Here is a 20,720-nt window from a genome sequence, read left to right as displayed (position 1 = left end):
TGTGGCTAGAAAATTACTCACTTTAGCCCTTACCAGTACCAGACATAATGTTGCGTTAACCGACCATGCCACCACCTAGTTTAGGTGGGGCGAAGTCTACTTTAATGACAACATAGCTAGAAGACGAGCAAGAAGTGGCACTGTGGTGGCTGTTTTTGATAGGAAACACCATTTTGTGGCTGAAAATTGAAACTCTTTTGTATCCATGTATTGTTTATATTTTACCTCAATGAAATTTTGTTGTTTGTGTTGCTGTATTTGAAAATAATTACCTATAATCAACGTGCGGATAGTAAGATCACAAGCTCCACTTTTCATGTGTTTGTTTGTATTGTCCATACTCACTGTAAGAACCGTTAGATTTGCTTCGATATTTTAGGGTGTTTTTGGACCTCTTAAGAAAGTACTTAAACTTAGATATCTGCAATATGCTGATAAAGTGGATGCAAATCCATGTGCAGCTGTAATGTTATGGAACAGTTTACTTGGTTTGTGTATTACATATCTGTACAGGTATAAATAATGAGATGTCATGGAATGGAATCTCATTCCCTCACATTAAATTCTAAGCACATAAATGCCAAAATACCAATCATTGTTTAACACTTCTACTACATACCCTGCATTTACTCTCACTCCTCCGGAAGACAGTTAAGCCATCACATATTCCCCCAAAGACCATTCTTTCTTAGTGGGGGAGGCATTGATTATTTCAATCTACAAGAACCACATATAATTAAAATCTAAATTTACACTAAAATTCTTCCTCTATATTCTTCCTTGTTCTATGGGATTTTGATTCTCCCAAGATAATATGCACAGTGGATGAAAGTTCATAACTTATCATTACATTGAATCTTCAGAGAAAGCGAAAGAGCAGTTAGAAGAGCCTTGTGGAACTGCTTTCCTAGCAGGGGGATGCCAAAATTGATTGCAACCCTCCTCCCTTTAACAATTCTGGTTCTCCCCTTGCAGTCTCAACATGTCGAATTTCTGTAAGCATTGCTACGACATCTTTCATTATCGGGCGAGTACTGACACAAAGGAATGCCACAGCTAGTGTTTGCAGCATTTCGTGCAACACTCTGAAATAGTGACTGAAAAGTACTTGTGTCAAAGTGCACTGAACGTGTCAAAGTGTTAAAAGGCCCTTGCTCGAGTATCAAGCTAAAATAATTTTGATAGATACGATTTGTCTGATGGTCTGATCTTATCCCTTCTGAGGTTATAGGAATTTTTCATAGGAAGAACCTACAAACTGCATCAGGGGATTCTCAAAAAAACTTTAAAATTTATCTCCTTATTAACTTAAACCACCATAAATGTCATTTACCCCATAAAACCCCACCTAAACTTCCCCTTAAATCAAAATTCAGCTTCTCTTGAAGTACAGGAACTCCATAAAACAGTCAAGTTACATGATGGGCAAAAGATTAATCCATGCGCGGTAAAGTCTTGGATATCCAAGAGGATCAAATCTATCAAAAGCTTCCTGTCATCAACTCTTACAGCAAAGGATTTCTACACAGATTCTGTGATTGTTATTATAGATCATCTTGCAAGTATAGCAAGAGAAAATCAATAGCCCAAGTTTCAGTTGTCCTATCGGAGTGGCTATTAATGTCATCTATGAGAACTCATGCAGTTTTAGAGCTGGTAAGGAGGGCATCTGTTAAAACTGATTTGGAGACTCTATAATCTCTCTGACTGATATCATAAATTCTCAATTCTTTTAGTAGCTAGTTTTATGGGGCAAAGTGTTAGACACACATAAGAGCAACACAACCATGTTGCGGGAATGAAAATATTAACATGGATGGTAGGGTTGACTTCAAAAGGACAATTAAAAATCAATACAATAGAAAAACACTGGGAGTGAACCCTGTCAGTGATAAGTTAACAGAAGTTAATGTGATAGGAACATGGACAACAAAGACCACCAAATGTGCCTATAACCGAAGGAAGACTAGTTAAAGATAAATAAGGGCATGTACGATGATGAGGCTTAGTTATCAACATCCCTAAGGAAAGGACAATCACTCATTATGTGAGACACCTGGCCAGGCTTGAGGCATGCATGGTTCTCCCATTACGATTGGCCTTTTTATTTTCTGCCTGCAATGTAGGCGAAATCAAATAGATCTCTAGATAATGATCCACTGTCAATCACTCTTGGTCTTCACCTCTTTAAGTTCCCAGATTTTCTTCTCATCACTTGGTAGTTGGAATTTAGATCGCTATTTTCTGTTCACAAATACTATGACCGTCCCCCACAGTGCATTTCTATTATCTGTGCTCTGTCCACAAACTCAAAATAAGAAGTCAACTTCAGAGTTGAGACTTTTATAATGATGCTTCATCTTAGACTCCGCGCAAATTTTGTACAGAGCTGACAGGCCACAAGTAAGGAGTAAAATGCACTCATCAAACCTAGATAATTATTTATGCATTTCGTAGCTCCTCTATACCAACTGTACCAACTTCATGAACTTCAATTCCTTGTGGTCCCAGACTCCCCTTGTGAAGTATTTCCGATGAAACCTTTCCTTGAGGCTTATCATTATCATATGTACTCATAAAAACTGCCTGGTGTCCCATCCAGCCTAAAATACTGTTGCACTAGATTAGCTAGACTCTGTATGAGCTTATAAAGCCTTTCAAGAACTTCAGGTGTTGTGCCATAACACGAAAACCTAAAGTCATTATGCTACTTCCCTTCCCTACATGAAAAATCACGTAATGCTCTCCTAAACTGCAATCTCAAAATCCAACATTAGGCTCTCAATATAATCTTAACAAAATTCAAGAGCACATTTTCTACTGATTTACGACAATTGACAGGTGCCCTCGTACAACAATTTTCAAGAGCATGTTTAAACAAATTAAAACCCCTACATTGTCTAGCGTTTCAATCAAAATTCAAAATTGAAAAATTGAAAAAGCTATGAACTATTGAATACTAAAATTTACAATGAATGAACAGAGGCAACAGACCTTGACGACAAGGGGAGAGAGAGAATGCGTTTGGATGCTGGAGAGCGAGAACTGAAAAGTCGGCCTAGGCGGGCGGCTAGGCGGGCGGTAGGCGGCTAGGCGGTCGCTAGGCGGCTAGGCGATGGCTAGGCGGGCGCTAGGCGACTAGGCGGGCGCTAGGCGGCTAGGCGGTCGCTAGGCGGTGGCTAGGCAGGCGGTCGCTAGGCGGTGGCTAGGCGGGCGCCTAGGTGGGTTGGGTCTATTTTCAGTGCCGAACTCGGAGGACGAAGCGGTGACTGGGAGAGAAAGTTCCGTCCTCTGCGAGTACAAGGTTCGTGTTCGTTCGAATATATTTAAAGAATATAGCCGATCGGCTGTACTTTTGAAATATTCGAATCAAATTAGAAAGTATAGCCGTGCGGCATCATTTTTGCTTTGTCCAGGGCACGTGCAGCATCTGCTATGAGAGCTCTTTGCTTTAAACTCAAGGAAGGATGCAAAATGCAGAAAGGACGCTCTGATACTACTTGATGCAGTTCAAGTATGAACTCGCAGAGCTTGTTACTATTTTTTTCCTTGTGGATTTTCTTACTACTATTCACCTTTCTTGCTTGTTTTGCACTTTAAAGTATGCTGATAATCTCGTTGGCTATAAATGTATGTGAATAATTTCACAATCTACTGTCTACTAGATCCCTCCACTAGTTTATGAATCTTCGAGGTAATTTATTTCATTAAAAAGTAAACTAAAGTCATAATTTCATTTAATATCGAGAAAGAGTACCAGAAGATGCCTTCTGCCATTACTCCGACTACTTTTTTTTTTAATTTCTTGCTGAAGATATGATAGAGATTCATGGTCATTTCAGAATCCTCATGGTAGTTTTGGATTATTAAGCATATCTTATTACATGGGCTTCTTCTTGTTCTAGCAATAGTATGCTGATAATATTGCAGAAGCCTCAGGAATATGATTTGAGGTGGTAGAAATAGAACAGCTTGACCAAATGAGAATACAGTAGGCTGATTATTTGCTGATATGCTCTACGTTTTACTTGTTTGGCAGATTGGGGACCGAAGGTTGATGTTGTTGTTTTTTGTTTTCTTGACCTTGCTTCAAATTATGAACCCCCAGATTCACTTGCGGAGTGGCTTGAAGCTGGTGAACAGCCTGTCTATATTAGATTTGATAGCCTTGTGAGTTTGTTGCAGCTTTCTGTATTATGTTTATTTCTTTTTAATTTGGTTGGGATTTCACTCCACTGGTGTTCAGAACGTCACATGAACTTGATGCACCTTTTTGTTGTTTTGTTCCTCCTTGGATAACTAGGCTACTCCCGGTTTCTTGAGTGTAAACTTAGGCCATCTCCAGCCATGAGCTATATCCCAAATATAGCTCTAAAATAATACAAAACCCATCTCCAGCCATGGGCTAAACAAAATTTTGGCCAAATTTGGAGGGCCACATTTGGCCCTTTAGCCCTCCAACCGGGTCATGCATACGTGCTGATTTAATTGAAGTTTTACTTTGTTTTGTAATCAATTTCAACGTGTAAATACTTGTCACAACTCTGGGGTTATTTTCTGTTATTTCAATCCCTTGCGTGGACCTGAATAGATTAAATTAACGAAGAAATAACTATTTTCGGTCGAAAGGTTAAAGAGCGTGCTGTTGAAATTGCCAAGGCGATGGATGGCGAGGATGGGGTGACAGAAGCAGTGAATGCCTTTCATAGGCACTTTCCTCACAATAAATTTGAGGATAAACCCGAGTCATTGCCGGCTAGAAGAGGCTTATTTTCCATCAGGAGGTGTTTTGGCTACTCCTCCACGTACACATGATTCTTCACTAGTCCACAACGATGTTTTATTCCGGTCATGTGCAAGACATCAGAAATGTGAAATTCTGTTATCCTCTTACTAGGTTACTTAACATTACATCGTTTTTGTTTTGCTCGCCGAACAAATCTTCTACAGATGCCTTTGTTTTCATTATTAGATAATGTCTATTAGAGCCACTTCCGCCAGGACAGTAAAAATTGCTATTGGAACTGTTTTTAATACACTGAGAAAGATGCGATGATTTGGTAAGGAGCTTGGAAATTTACAAAGCTGAACGATTCTTCAAGAGACTTCAGAACTATATTGATGGCTTAAAAATAAAGCCGTTGGCCGCTGCACTATACAAACACAGTTTCTTTCTTAGTCTTGCAACCCTATGCACTTGCCTCTCTCAATTTATAGCATTATCTAAAAACCAGACATCATCAAGCAGAAGATTAGTAGAAAACTCTAGCCAGATCATTCCTTATTCCGGCAGGTAGAATAGCAACTGGAGGAGGAGACACAAAGTTTTGCTTTTCTATGGTGCGGCACCTTTCCGAATAAATAAAGACCCACCTCCGGTCCTTGTGTTGAGGTCAGCTCAAAAACCTACATGAAACACAAGCACATGCAACAATCAAGCAACAATTTAGGATACATCCGAAATAATAATAGAGTAATAGGTTCACCAAACTCCATTGAAATCAACTGAGGATAGATTAACAGCTTGATGAGTATCAGCTGTGCTTTCCGTGGACATACCCCCAGTACTACCACTATTTCCCGTGTCAACAGAGGTTTCATTTCCATGCTTGGACTTGTTGCTCTGACTCCTAATATTGTATTTAAATAGTATAGCCGTGTATAGCCGTGGGGCTATACTTGTAAAATTTCTATTCATAGCGTATAGCCGCGCAGCTCTACTGTTAAACAACAGAGGTTGCATTTCCATGCTTGGACTTGTTGCTTTGACTCCTAACAGTTTCACATACTGAATATGCCATCTCATTAATGGAGCTCAAAAATCCACCATACATGAAGAGGGGATAGAGTCAACCTTCTGAATAGACCTAAATCACAAATATCACCTGTTTCATTGGACATGCTACTATGGCTATCCACATGTAGGCTATAGTCAAAATTCCAATTAGAGCAGCGATAAGGCAAGAGACAATAAAAAGGCGGTCAGTTGGATTCTTGTTGTTCCAATTGGAGAAAAAAAAATATCAATGTCACCATCATCATCCATCCTCGATGACTACTTGTTTGATCTACATTCGCATGAGCATCAAACTGCCTAATCCCAGTTTAATTAGGCTCCAACTCATATATCCTCCAATATGGTTCCCACATTCAATAACATTATCAAAAGCCTTAAACTCATTTGACAACCCAACTCATCATCCTACTTCACAGAGAGTCGAACAATGCTTTTTATAGGTGCTACTTACTGTAACCACTTCAACCTTACAAAATAAAAATAAAAAAACTGAAAACGTTTCACAAGCAAAACAAATATCCAAATACAAAGCACTTGCTGCCATGATTAGTTTCATATCAAAATTCAGATGTAAAAGCCAGATACAAAATACATGTAAACGTGAAGGAAATACGTACAAAGTCCACCACAGTTCTATCATAATTTAGTGATATTTTAAATTAAATGACAGTCCTGTGAAAAAACAAAACACCCCTATCTTTAGAGACCAAAGCAACACACAACCTTCACGCCACACAAAACCCGCTTCATACTTCACTTTCTATTCTATTTTCTTGGAAACCAAACAGAATAGTCTAAAAGCAAAGCATAACATATGTACATACATTCTAATATGTAATCACAAATACGTATTTATGAGTGTGTCTCATTTTGAAATAATAATCAATAAATACATTGAACCGTGAAGAATTCAGAAAATGAAAAGTGAAAGTGTTTGAAAAAAAAAATTAAGGGAACTTACAGTGACATTCCGAGGAGATGGAGATGGATCGCGTAGTTCAGAGAAAACCCTAGCCTTAGCTTGATCCACGAAGAGAGGGAAAATTCAGAGTGTAGGAATCGAAGCAAAACCAAAATCCTAAGATTGATTTTTGGGTTTCTTCAGCGCAAATTGGTATTCGAATATCTATACTTTTTAAATATTAAAATAAATTTTAAAGAGTATTTAAATATATACTGGGATCCTTTTTAAAAAAAACCAAATTCCTTTCCTTTTTTTTTTTATCGATAAGAGTAGTTTAGAGCATTATCCATTACTATTTGGCCATTATTCTAGTCTCTATTGTCTCCTTTTGATTTTTAACTAGCATTTTCCCGTTTAACACTTGTATTATACATATACGTATGTATTTTTTAATAATACTTTCGTTTTGCAGACACGTCTTATTGACTTAGTACAATACATGTATATACATATTTTTCATGTTTAATACACTTGTTTTTTAACAAAAGTTTCAATAATACATACGAAATTCAAGTATTATACACATAAAATTATATTAAAATATTATATGGTGGCCGAACGTTTTAGTTCTAGAAAATTTTCCTTTTAGTAATTAAATAATATCTTAGACTTATTTAATTATTATTTCTTTAGTGAATAATTAAATACTTTAATTAACTTAATAAATTTTAATTATTATTTTTATTTAGTCAAATATTTAAATACTAATTATTCACTAAGTAAATAGTAATTAAAAAAGAGAAATCAAGATTATGCTATTCAATGGGTATAGCCGGGCGGCTATACTTTTAAAATATTCTATTTGAAATATCCTTTTCAAAATTTTCTTTTTTATTCACTAAATAATATCTTAGCCTTGTTTAAATACTTTTATTAGTGACTACGTTTTAATTATTATTTCTTTAGTGAGTAATTAGCAATAAATATTTTAATGAAAATCCTAGAAATTTTTTTTTACTACCCAAAATATTTTAGTATTCCAAAAATGGATTTTAGCCTCAAAACTTCAATCCAAGTCACATCGTGATTCGATTATATCAACTGCTTTTTGGAGTTCGATTGAAATACATGAACTTGAGTCCTACATTGAAAAGAAAGACAAAGTATCTACTCCTTAGTAGACTTGTGGTTAGGGTTTGAGGCTTAAGAAAGCTTTGGGAACAATTTCGGAAGCTAATGCTTTTGGTTCGAGACTTAGATTTTATAACACCCTGACTCCAAATTTAATTCTTTATTAAATTTATTAAAGTGAATTTACGAATTTACCCTTGGGGTAGGGGTATTTTAGTCATTTTCTCATTCGAGAAGAGTTTGGGGCAGTGACTGGTATTTTTGGGTAGGTCGTACTGAGACGAAGTCGTAGACACGCGGTAGACTTGAATCGGAGTTGTAACGAAGATTTGGCGATCAAAATTAGTTCAATGGCAAACTTGTAAATAATTCGAACTTGGGTGTAGAAAATCTGACAACTGGCTTTCTCTCTCCTCAAGAGCGCACAGCTCCTTCTCTCTCCTCTCTCTCTCCCCAAAACCGTCACTCTCATTCTCTCTCTTCGATTCTCGCAGCACCGTCCACGGCAGGACGTGAGACCGGTCCCGATCGATTCCTCTCAAAGCCCCGAACCCGAACCACCCATTTTCCCCACTGAAAACCTCGAATGTTGGCCACAATTTCAACTGGTTTGAACCGGTTTTTCTCCTTCGTCGAGCCGTTGTCTCCGCTGCCCAATCTCAGTGAAAAAGGTGAGGGTTCTTCCTCTTTTTACTTGTTCTATCTGTTTCTGGGGTAGGATTGGTTTTGGCCGGATTTCAAAGTGCAATTCCAGCCGGTTGTGGTCCGAATTGGACCTCCCCACAGTTGCATAAAGTGATCCTTGCCTCGAGTAGTATCTAGGGTAGGAAGGGTGAATGGTGGTGTGAAGTTTTTTCCGTAGGAAAAATTACTCTACACACCCACGCGCTGCCGGCACTTTTGGCGGCGCTTGGGCGAGGGTGGTGAAGTCATATTTTATCATGTTGTAATCCTCACGTTGTCACGAGCGCATAGGTGTGCTCCGATTTCGATTCGGACGTCGTTCGAACGAATTTCTCATATTGTGCGTTAGCCGGGTTCGATAAGTTCTGACCGTTGGATCATCTCCAAATTAAAATATGTTAATCTAGGCACTCTTAGAAATGTGTAGGAGTTCGCGGATCGTGAATCGGGGCCCCGGATGTTCCAATTCAATAATTCAAAGTTATGGTTTCCGATAACCGTCTTTTCCAGATCAAACTTTCAAAACGTATTTTCTAACGCGTAGATGGACCTTAGAATACCTCGTTCCACGTAAACGCACTGAGAACTTGGGGATTTAATTATATAATTTGTGATTTCCGTTTCAAAGTGTTTTACATTAATTAAGGGTTAGTATCTTGAAATAAGTGCTTTGACCGCACGTACACAGCAGGCGGGACCCTCTCAAGGTCGGGCAGCTTGGGACTATCTGTGAGTGGACTTTGTTTTCAATCATACGCATGGTTTTATTAACGAAAGATTTATGCATATGTTTTAAATGGTATATAGGATATATTATGTGTTTGGTTGAGGAATTTGATGTTTTTATAACCTTTGGCAATATATTTTGGGTGTTGATATATTTGAGTATCGTGAGTATGTTTATATTGGATTTTGGGAAATTCTATCTATATTGTCTATATGTATGGAGTACTTGGGTTGTTGAGGATAGATTGTGGAAGAATTTGAGTATGAGGGGTTGTTGAGAAAAGATGTATGATTACACTATGTAAGTATCATCCCTTTGATTAATAGTCTCACACATGGCGTTGGTAGTTCCAGTGTGTGAGACACTTCCCATACATGGCGTTGGTAATTCTGGCGTATGGGAAGACTATGTACATTGTTTGGAATCATCACACATGGCATTGGTAGTTCCGGTGTGTGATGATGTAGTCTGCGCGCGTAGGACTTAGTATTGGAGCTACACGTGGCGTTGGTATTTTCGGCGTGTGAGCTATGGAGTTTTATCCCCTTGTTGAACCGCTCATCCCTAGACGCAGGATAGCACCTAGAAATCCTGCGGGCCAGCCAAACAATCCCTCGATTGGATTGTTTCCCCGGTACCCAAGTAGTGTGATGAGTATATTGTATATTTATAATTATATATTTATATCTATATATAGGTGTGAGTGTAAAGCAATTAGAGTATATGTAGTGGGTTGGGAAGAGCAGTTAATTTTGGGAATGAAGTTTATGAATTGAGTGGTTTGTGGTTTTTAAAGGGTTTTCAAAGATTTTGACCACTCACATGTTTTTTGTTTTGTACCCCTTAGACAGTAATCACTCAGAGGAGAAATTCAAGCTGTGTTCGAGACCTCAAATCGTGTTCATCACTAGATTAGTCTTTGAGTAATTTATTTTTACTCAACTGGTTGTCCTTGTAAACTAAATTTTGTAGATGCTCTGTTATTACTCATGTTAGGTTTTATTTGTGAGGCCGAAGGCCATTTTGTGGTGACTGTAAAATGTTGAAAACATACTGTTGGTTGGGACTATTTTTGTGTTTATTATGTAGGTTGAATTTTGTTGGGTTTGATCAATTTACAAGGGAGATTCTGCCAAAATTTTGATAGAGAGTCTTGGTTTTTAGTAAGTGGGTCCGGCATCGGAGTGATGTCAGTAATAAAACGGGGTTCGTCCCGTTTTCCGAGGAATTCCGGGGCGGGTCCTGTCAGATTTTCCCAAACTAATTTTTTGAAAACAAAGTCCATAATTAATTACTATTCATTAAGTAATTTATGAAATGAACAAATTATTTAAATATTCACTAAAGAAATGAACAAATTTATGTTGAAAACATACTGTTGGTTGGGACTATTTTTGTGCTTATTATGTAGGTTGAATTTTGTTGGGTTTGATCAATTTACAAGGGAGATTCTGCCAAAATTTTGATAGAGAGTCTTGGTTTTTAGTAAGTGGGTCCGGCATCGGAGTGATGTCAGTAATAAAACGGGGTTCGTCCCGTTTTCCGAGGAATTCCGGGGCGGGTCCTGTCAGATTTTCCCAAACTAATTTTTTGAAAACAAAGTCCATAATTAATTACTATTCATTAAGTAATTTATGAAATGAACAAATTATTTAAATATTCACTAAAGAAATAATAATTAAACATAATTACCAATTAAAGTAATTAAAAAAAAGGCTATAATATTACTTAATTACATATATTAAACTAAAGAAGTTGGCCAAAAAATAAATCTAAACAAACTAATTTTACATGTTTAAAATAAATATAAATATAAATAATTATTTAAAAAAAGCAAGAAAACCTCTCCCGACGAATATTCGTCAGCATAGGTCTATCCCGGCGAACATTCGCCGGATTAGAGTTCTCTCGACGAATTTCTTCAGCAGAGGTTGTTTCGTCGGGACAAGTCTTATACCTGTGCCGACGAAATTTTGTCGGAAGAGATTTTAGTTAAAAATAAATATAAATTTAGTATCTTTTTAGCCCAATAAATTTTCTGTTTAGTAATTAAATAATATATTAGACTTATTTAATTATTATTTCTTTAGTGAATAATTAAATTCTTTAATTAAATTAATAAATGGTAATTATTATTTTTATTTAATCAAATATTTAAATACTAATTATTCACTAAGTAAATCGTAATTAAAAAAGAGAAATCAAATTATGCTATTCAAAGGTATAGCCGGGCGGCTATACTTTTAAAATATTTTATTTAAAATATCCTTTTCAAAATTTTCTTTTTCATTCATTAAATAATATCTTAGCCTTGTTTATTTCATTAGTGATTACGTTTTAATTACTATTTCTTTAGTGAGTAATTAGCATTAAATATTTTAATAAAAATTCTAGAAATTTAGTTTTAGTACTCAAAATATTTTAGTATTCCAAAAATGAATTTGAGCTTCGAAACTTAAATCTGAGTCACAACTTCATTCAATAATATCAACTGCTAACGAATATCTAAAAGCATGCCGTGGTCTTATAGTCGTTAATTTTAGATTCACCAAATAATAGGTTTTTAGTTGTATTATGATCGGCTTTGATAGCACATATAATATTTAATAAGCATATACAACTAAAAGACACTAACCTCAGTCTCCAACATCATCCTCACCAACATCCTCTTACTCAATCAGATCTAAACATGTGATGATAGAAGAACTCAGAATTAATGGTCAGAGTCTAAATAGGTGGGCATTTCAATGATACGAGTAAACAAAATTAAATAAACTTACAGGAAAAAGGCACCGGGAATGTATATTCCGGTGGTGCTAGGTTCAAATGACTCATCGCCATGATATGTAAAATGAGAAACATCATTGAGCATTGTGAAGTATAAGGCATCTCTACTTGGTAGAAGTTGAAATTCGAAACCAATAACATGAATCTCTACATCCTATGCTCATGCCCATACTCTACGCACATAACAAGAAATAATTTTTGCTCCCCTAAATGAACCAACTTAAATTGCATTCCACGCACATGCTGACGATTACGAGGTAAGATACCTTCCGGCACCTTCAAATCTTTCAGCAGTTTCAATGATTTACAGTCTTTTGACATCAGATACCCACGTATAGACGCACCCCACCATTCATAATCACGAGAAGGACAAGCACGATGATAATGATGCTCCTCCAAATCAAAGTTGTCCTGGTCGTACTCATCGTGGTCGTCTTCATCAATGTCGTCGCCAGCTTCAATAAGGTCTTTGTGGCGTACAGCTTAAAAATCACCCAATCTCCATCCTTAGTTTCCGCTGCTAAAGCTTGACCATTAAATTCCATGGGAAAGCCTTGGCAGTCCCATTCTTGATCTTGACTAGGGTCATCCATGTTAAATTCGTGTACTTTCCATTCTTGATTGGGATCATCCATGTTAAAACAGAATATGGGACTAAAGATAGATGAGGCAAATATGTTAGAGCCTACAACTGCATGAGCAGTAAAAGGATCATGTTTAAGGTAGTCGCGGGTGAAAGGTGGGGGTTCAGGCAGACTGGCCCATTTGCCCTCTTTTGGATCAAACATTTCAAAAGAGGGAGTAAAGTGATGGCCAGCAGAAAACTTTAAAGAGAAAGTTGAGAGAACATACAATTTGCCATTATGCTCTGCCAGGAAAGGACAAGACTTCCCTTGTTGGAGGAAGGGAATGGGGTAGGTACTGTTTTTACTGTCAAACTGATACACATCTTTCCTTGGATTTGGTGGGAAATTTGTGTAGCCGTCGTACACGGCTTCAAGGCCGCCGGCCAAAATAATGTTGGATCGGAAAATACCGACACCCATACCAAGAGGAAGCCCTTCGCCACATTTATAACCCACTAGGAAACATAAATACAGGGTAGGGATAGGTACCCTTTGCATCTGAAAAGCAAAACCATCTTCCATAGGAAAAACCCCTTCAGTCGCGAAAACCCTATGCGGCAGTGCTTGGTCTTCCACTTGCCTCCTCTCTGAGACTCCAGACTCAAGGAGAACCCCTTACTGCTGATGCCTCTTGAGCCAACACATATGGCATGCAGTGGTAATGCTTTTTTTGTCACAATATATATCTGATTCATTATTGCGATTTGAAAATTTCTTTCCATACCCAAAACTTATTTTTATTAGTGCACATTGTCTTTTTTTTTTTTTTTTTCCCTCTACACAAGTGATTGTTCCTAAACACTTAAACTACAAACATTTTCTTTAATTGTTTTTTTAAACGTAAAGAGAAAAACTAATTAAGCAAGCAAATTTTGTTTTACACTATTACAACATAATTAATAGTAATTGTACAAGAAACTAAGCAACCTACTTAAATGTTGTTCGATTCCTACCTCCCAATATCATTAATATAAATAAATAAAAATCGAAACTATACTTGTAGTTTTGCATGATCATTAAAATAAAATTAGTTGATTTACTTGTAGTTTTGCATGATCATTAAAATAAAAGTAATGTGATTTTGGCTATCCCTAATTATATATGATAGTGGATTATATATACATAAGCATAGACACACCTACACATATATAAAATATTGGAGGAAATTAAAAATATTGCAAATTCAGATGGTAAGAAGTATCCTAGATAGTAATTGAACCATTGTAATTTTGTTGGTGATCTCAAATTTGTTGTAAAAGATGTGTAGAGAGGTGAGGACTACCACCCTAATAGAGTGAAAGCTACCAACAAAATAGTGTGAAAGCTATAACACATTAACAACTTCATATAGTGTGAAGATAGTGCACAATTTTGTTATAAAAATGGAGAAGTTTACCTGTTAGGGATTGTATGAAAGCTACCGTTATATGGTTCATGGTCAAAATATACCCATTAACAAGTTCATAGTGTGAAGCTAGTACAGATTCTCGATTTAACAATATTTGACCCTAAATCAATTGTCCCGTGTTATGAAAAAATACAAAATAATAATAATAATAATTGTTCCATATTGATTGTCTATTGGACATAGACTATGCACTCAGCAGCACCAAATTGTTAAGGACCACCACCTCTGCTTGTCGTTTTCTCTAATTAGGTTTGAGTCATGTTTAAATACCTTTTAATCTAAAATTCGATGCTCATAATAACATGTTCGATATCATAATATCCCAAAAATTAATGGGCTCATGATTCTGCTATTTTGGGTTATTCAATTCGACCCACAAAACCGTACATGTTTTTGACAATGGGCTTATTGTTTATGTCTACATCAACGTCAGAACGATCTTCCCCTAAGAAAGCTTTTGCAGCATCTCTGAAGGTATCTTAGTAGCTAGCTATTGCCTTGGCCTTTTGGCGGGTCCATTTTTAGGTATTGCTGTACTAAATATCCAAGTTTATAGTTCTCTTGCATCGGAAGCATAGGTTTATTAAATGGGTACCTTTTTTTTTCTTTACATTTAATCTTTTACCAAAGATTGTTACTCGTGTATGTGGTCCAGAAAGCAGTCTTAGGTAATTTCCTCAAACAAATCAAACTCACTCTATTCACCTTTGGCTTCTTGGTTTCCAATTTTGTTGTTTTAATATTTTATGCTGAATATTAAAATTGACGCAGGACACAGGTTATGAGGTCCATTTACTATACATTGGAAGTGGACGCTTTCACGGAAGAGGTACTCTGTGGAGAGAAGTTCATCAAGGGTTCTACTAACAGTGATATGAAGTGGGAGATAAGTAGAAAAAGAAAAGAAAGTGGCATTACTAGTGGAAAAGACTTTTACCTGTTCCAATGTTTAAAAATGAAGCAAATAACAAAACTAGATCAAATCCGCTGTGACTCCATCTATTACCACTAAAAACCTTAAATAAATTCATTATTAGGAGATAAACTTATACATATATGCAGCAAAATTAAGAATCTAGGTTCACTTCTCTTGGAGAAAAGATAAATACTAAGACCACATAACTGCATCATCATACATATACATAATGCATATACAGTAAAAATCCATAAAAATGCAACTACCTGGTGAAGTTTTCAAAATGACTGAAATAAGTAATCAGTTAACGAAACTTACAGAAAAAAGGCACCCTCCAGGCCAACTTTATTGGTTCTAGATTCAGACAACCGGTCGTCTATAATCTTGGAAAGAGGATGCAAGATTTTGTAGGCTAAGGTGTGTTTGCCCCTGACAATTTCAAATTCAAAAATCATGACATAAGTCTGCATCCTCTCCATCTCCCCGACCCCGGACCATTTTATAGTAGGGCAGATTTCTCGACCTTGTAGATGGATCATTTTATACTCTACACCACTCAAATGGAAAGGTTTATCTCCAGGGGATAAGTAACCATGCGGAATCTTGAGATCAGGTTCAAAAGGTGTCACTAATGTGTTGTCCTTGGACATCAAATAGGCGGGCATAAAAGTACCCTTCCATTCATAATAACGAGAATGAGGAGGATCACTGTACTCGTCAACAACATATAACTCTGGCTTACAACTCAAAATCACCCAACCTTCATCCCCAAATTCTACTGTTAAAGTTTCGCCAATACTTTCAAAGGGCAATCCAATGCAGTTGATAAACTTGTGCGCTCTCCATTTTTGGCTGGGGTCAGCCATGTCAAAGCGAAATACACGGTCAAATGAGGAACATACAAAAATATATGAGCCTACAACTACACGAACGAGCAAACCAGGTTTCCCTACCTTAAAAACGTTAAATGTCTACCATCACTAAGCCCTAACATTAAAGTGGAGAGCACATACAGCTTGTCGTAGTACTCCACCAGAAGCGGACGAGACTTCCCTTGTCGGAGAGAACTGTTGTTGAAGACTTGGCAGGTGTAGGGATGTTTAGTGTCAAAAGCGTAAATGTCTTTCTGTGGATATGTTGGGAAACTGCCGTACCCGTCCAAACAATGTTACATCCGAAAAGACTGCAACCCATACGGAGAGGAAGCCCTTCACCACGTATATATGCCAGTTCCTTGGCCTTTAAAGTCTGTAATGGAGGGAAAGAATCCAAGCGCAGTGCTTGAATAGAGTACAGAACCTGATTATCCGCCATATATTCGCCAAAACATAAATACAAGATTTTTGGAGTGCTCATCCCATGTGGCAGTGGAGGAGCATCCAATTGGTCTCTAATCACCAACTGCCCCCGCGACACCGAATCGAATCCGCCATAAAAAGCTTCTTTAGACTCCTGCTCCTCCCCCCTGCCTCCAGATCCTCCTTATCCATCAGCTCCGACGACGACGACCAATTGGATTTGCCGTAAAATCTCTCGTCCTCATGATCAATATCCACTTCTTTACCCTTAATAGGCGGGACAAGGGGATCCACTTCTTTACCATCTTGCATAGGAAAAACTCCTTAAATCGCAAAACCCTATGCGGCAGTGGTTGGTCTTTCACTTGCCTCCACTCTGAGACTCCAGACTCAAGGAGAACCCCTTACTGCTTATGCCACTGCGAAGCTTGCCAAAAGAGGTTGTGTGTGTGTTTGCAACTGGGTTAATTCACCCCTACCTTCCCTGCTCTCTCTTCTCTCGCGTGATGGCCTCCTGTTAAAGAAAATTGTAAATATATATTAGAGTGCTGTTATTTCCACATACCTGTCATATTTTTCCACTCATCTTATTTTTCAAATTTTAAAAATAAATTTATCTCTTTGTAAAATGTCTTCTAATGACCTAAGTTAAAAACTTTTTTAAAAACATTTCAAATAAAAGTAAAACAACATTTTTTTAAACAAAAACTCTCTCTGCTTCGTTACTATTTTTTTCTTTCTAGATTTTTGTTTCTGTTTTTTTTCTCTTCTGAATTCTCGGTGAGTTAGTATTTTATTGATATTAGACTAGAGGTGAATTCGCAAGGTGAGTGCAGGTGAATTCGTAAGAGTTTTGTGTAGAGGTGAATTCGCATTTTTTTGGTATGAATCGTGCTTCATCTTGTAGCTCCCAGCCCTCAACCCCAATTTTGTGCAGAGATTAAAGAAGCTCTGCACAAATAACTAAGTTTTTTGAGGATTTTGCTCAAGCCATGGTGAAGGGTGAAGAGGTGGAGGAGGGGCTGATGGCTAGTGTAGTGTTGCTGAGGGGGTGGGGCTGAGTTGGGAAGGGGGAGAGAGGATTTTTGTTTGTATTTTTTATTTTTTAAAATGTTATTTTATTATTAGTTTAATTTAATAATTTAAGGGTATTTTAGAAATAATGGTGGGTGGGAAGATAAGATTTTGTTTTTTAAAAATTTATATGGTGGGTGAGAAGATAAAGTGGGTGGGGAAATAGGACAAGGGGTGGAAATAGCAGCACTCATATATTATTGTTTGCCCTTTTATTTACTTCCTAGTTTATGATTCCTAATCCTATCCCAATTGTGGATTTTCTTCCTTGTTTAGGATTCCTAACCCTATCCCAATTGTGTATTTTCTCCTTGTAATCCTAGGGTTAGGCGTGTGTATATTTGTACTCTCTCTATTATTAATCTATACAATTTTATTATATTAATCAGTTTTCTAATTAGTAGTGGACTTAAACTTAATATTGGGTTTTTATGTAAACAATTGTCTTAATTCAACATTCCCATAAAACTGAATTAAAGCCCAATGGACATTTCACTTACCTCATTTTATCCAACAAAAGTTCGTGTAACATTTTTCAACGACTGAGGCTTATGGGACCTAATCTTTTATTTGAAATAGTATAATAATATAATAAAAAAATTTAACTTTTTTATTTTGTGTTACAGAAATTTAGTTCTAGTGAAATCAAAGAATTACAAGCAAAGCAAATGTGACAGATCCCTGTGATTCATGTTGAACGCCTCTTGAGCAAACACATATGGCATGGAGTGTGGTCATGCGTTTTTTGTCGCAATATATATCTGATTCCTTATTTAGGTAATTAACTAATTTACAAAAGGTAATCTTATTGCGATTTGAAAATTTCTTTTTCATACCCAAAACTTATTTTATTAATGCACATTGTCCTTTTTTCTCTATGATTGTTCTTAAACACTTGAACTACAAACATTTTCTTTAACTGCTTTTTAAAACAAATATGGAACAACTAATTAAGCAAGCAAATTTTGTTTAACACTATTACAACATAATTAATAGTAATTGTACAAGAAACTAAGCAACCTACTTAAATGTTGTTCCATTCCTACCTCCCAATATCATTAATATAAATAAATAAAAATCGAAACTATACTTGTAGTTTTGCATGATCATTAAAATAAAATTAATGTGATTTAATTGTAGTTTTGCATGATCATTAAAATAAAAGTAATGTGATTTTGGCTATCCCTAATTATATATGATAGTGGATTATATATACATAAGCATAGACACACATACACATATAAAAATATTGGAGGAAATTAAAAATTGAAAATATCGCAAATTCAGATGGTAAGAAGTATCCTAGATAGTAATTGAACCATTGTAATTTTGTTGGTGATCTCAAATTTGTTGTAAAAGATGTGTAGAGAGGTGAGGACTACCACCCTAATAGAGTGAAAGCTACCAACAAAATAGCGTGAAAGCTATAACACATTAACAACTTCATATACTATGAAGCTAGTACACAATTTTATTATAAAAATCGAGAAGTTTACCTATTAGGGATTGTATGAAAGCTACCGTTATATGGTTCATGGTCAAAATATACCCATTAACAAGTTCATCTAGTGTGAAGCTAGTAAAGATCCTCAATTGAACAATATTTGACCCTAAATCAATTGTCCCGTGTTATGACAAAACACAAAATAATAATAATAATAATTGTTTCATATGCATTGTTGATTGGACATAGACTATGCACTCAACAGCACCAAATTGTTAAGGACCACCGCCTCTGCTTGTCGGTTTTCTCTAATTGGGTTTGAGTCGTGTTTAAATACCTTCTTAATCTAAAATTCGATGCTCATAATAACATGTTCGATATCATAATTCTATTAAAGCCATTCACATGAATGCCAGTAGCCCAGAAATTAATGGGCTCATGCTTCTGCTATTTTGGGTTATTCAATTCGACCCACAAAACCGTACATGTTTTTTGACAATGTGGGTTTTAAACAATTTTTGGGGCTAGCACCAACCCATGCTTGTTCTATTATTAAGTACTTTAATTGCTTCGATCAAGAATTTTATAGTGAGGGTATTATATATGGCTTTTAGGTGGGATTCTATTCTTAATCGTTAGATCAAATTGGTTAACTTGATTCAACGGTTAAAATATAGAACTTCACTTAAGGGTCATATATGAGGTCCTCACTATAAAATGACTCTTGCTTCGAATCTGTTCTCTCTAATTTACAAACAGTTCCAATTCGAGGGCATCCGTTGAACTTTGGTTAATTTCTTGGCCCAACAAATGCCGGATTTGACTTCGTGCAAAGGTAAAAATGTCATTTCACTCCATCCATATACATAAAAATTAACTACTTATAACCTAATCCCTCATAGCTTTAGACAAAAATGTTGGGTTTTTCGGTTGAGCCTAATAAACAACTCATTAGAATTTAGATGTATTCACTGTCTTGCAATAGATGTATTCCATTGTCTCTGTCACTACTACAAAAAGTGAAAAAGACGACCAGAAAACAACAACGGTCTAAGTGAAAACCGTCGTGGTTTATAAAAAGACGACGGTTCTAAAAACACCGTCGTGTAATACAACCTTAGACAACTAAAAAATGGAGTTTCAAATGGCTGTTCAAAAACAACGACGTACATAATTAAACAACCGACGTCTATTTGAAACAGATTTCCTCAGTGTAAAATCAATGCCAACAAAGAACGGCAGAAGTTATGAATCGACCGACGTAGAAAGTAAAGACGACGATTTCAATAAAAACTGCCGTTTTTACTCATAAAATAACACGACGAGGTTTTCGTATAAGACGCCGTATAATTACAAACAAATCCACGGCTTTAAAATACAAAATATCGCCGTATTAAATTAATTTACAACGACGGAAAATATAAATATATCGACGTCATTCTCGTATAGTTCTACTACGTTATCTTTAAATCGTACAATAAAATTTATCGTCGTATTTATTCATTTTATACGTCGTACCTTTAATTTTAACGGTCGTCTTAATAAGAATTTTTGTTAACAATTTTTTTCTTTGATTTTCTTATCCTACGTCGGTAGATCTACTTAATGACAAGAATTGAAATAACCACGACGGTTTATATAGAACACCGCCGACATAATCAGTTTTGTCTGAGATCCCAAGGGTTACGAAATCTTACCAGATGGAACTCTGTTCCACATCATAATCTTAACAGATGACACAGATTTGCAAATATTGCGTCGTGTTAGTTTACAAATTCTAGAACATTAATTTCCCTCATTTAAATTTCCTCGGGAAAGAAAAATCTATTTATCACGCTTTGGAATTGAAAACTAAAACTGAAGATACGGAAAAAAACTCATTTATATTTAAAATTAAAATCCACGTCCGTTGTAGGTACACTTA

This window comes from Prunus persica, chromosome G6 (genome assembly GCF_000346465.2).
Source record: "Prunus persica cultivar Lovell chromosome G6, Prunus_persica_NCBIv2, whole genome shotgun sequence".
NCBI classification, from domain to species: Eukaryota; Viridiplantae; Streptophyta; class Magnoliopsida; order Rosales; family Rosaceae; genus Prunus; species Prunus persica.
This window is presented reverse-complemented; position numbering follows the sequence as displayed.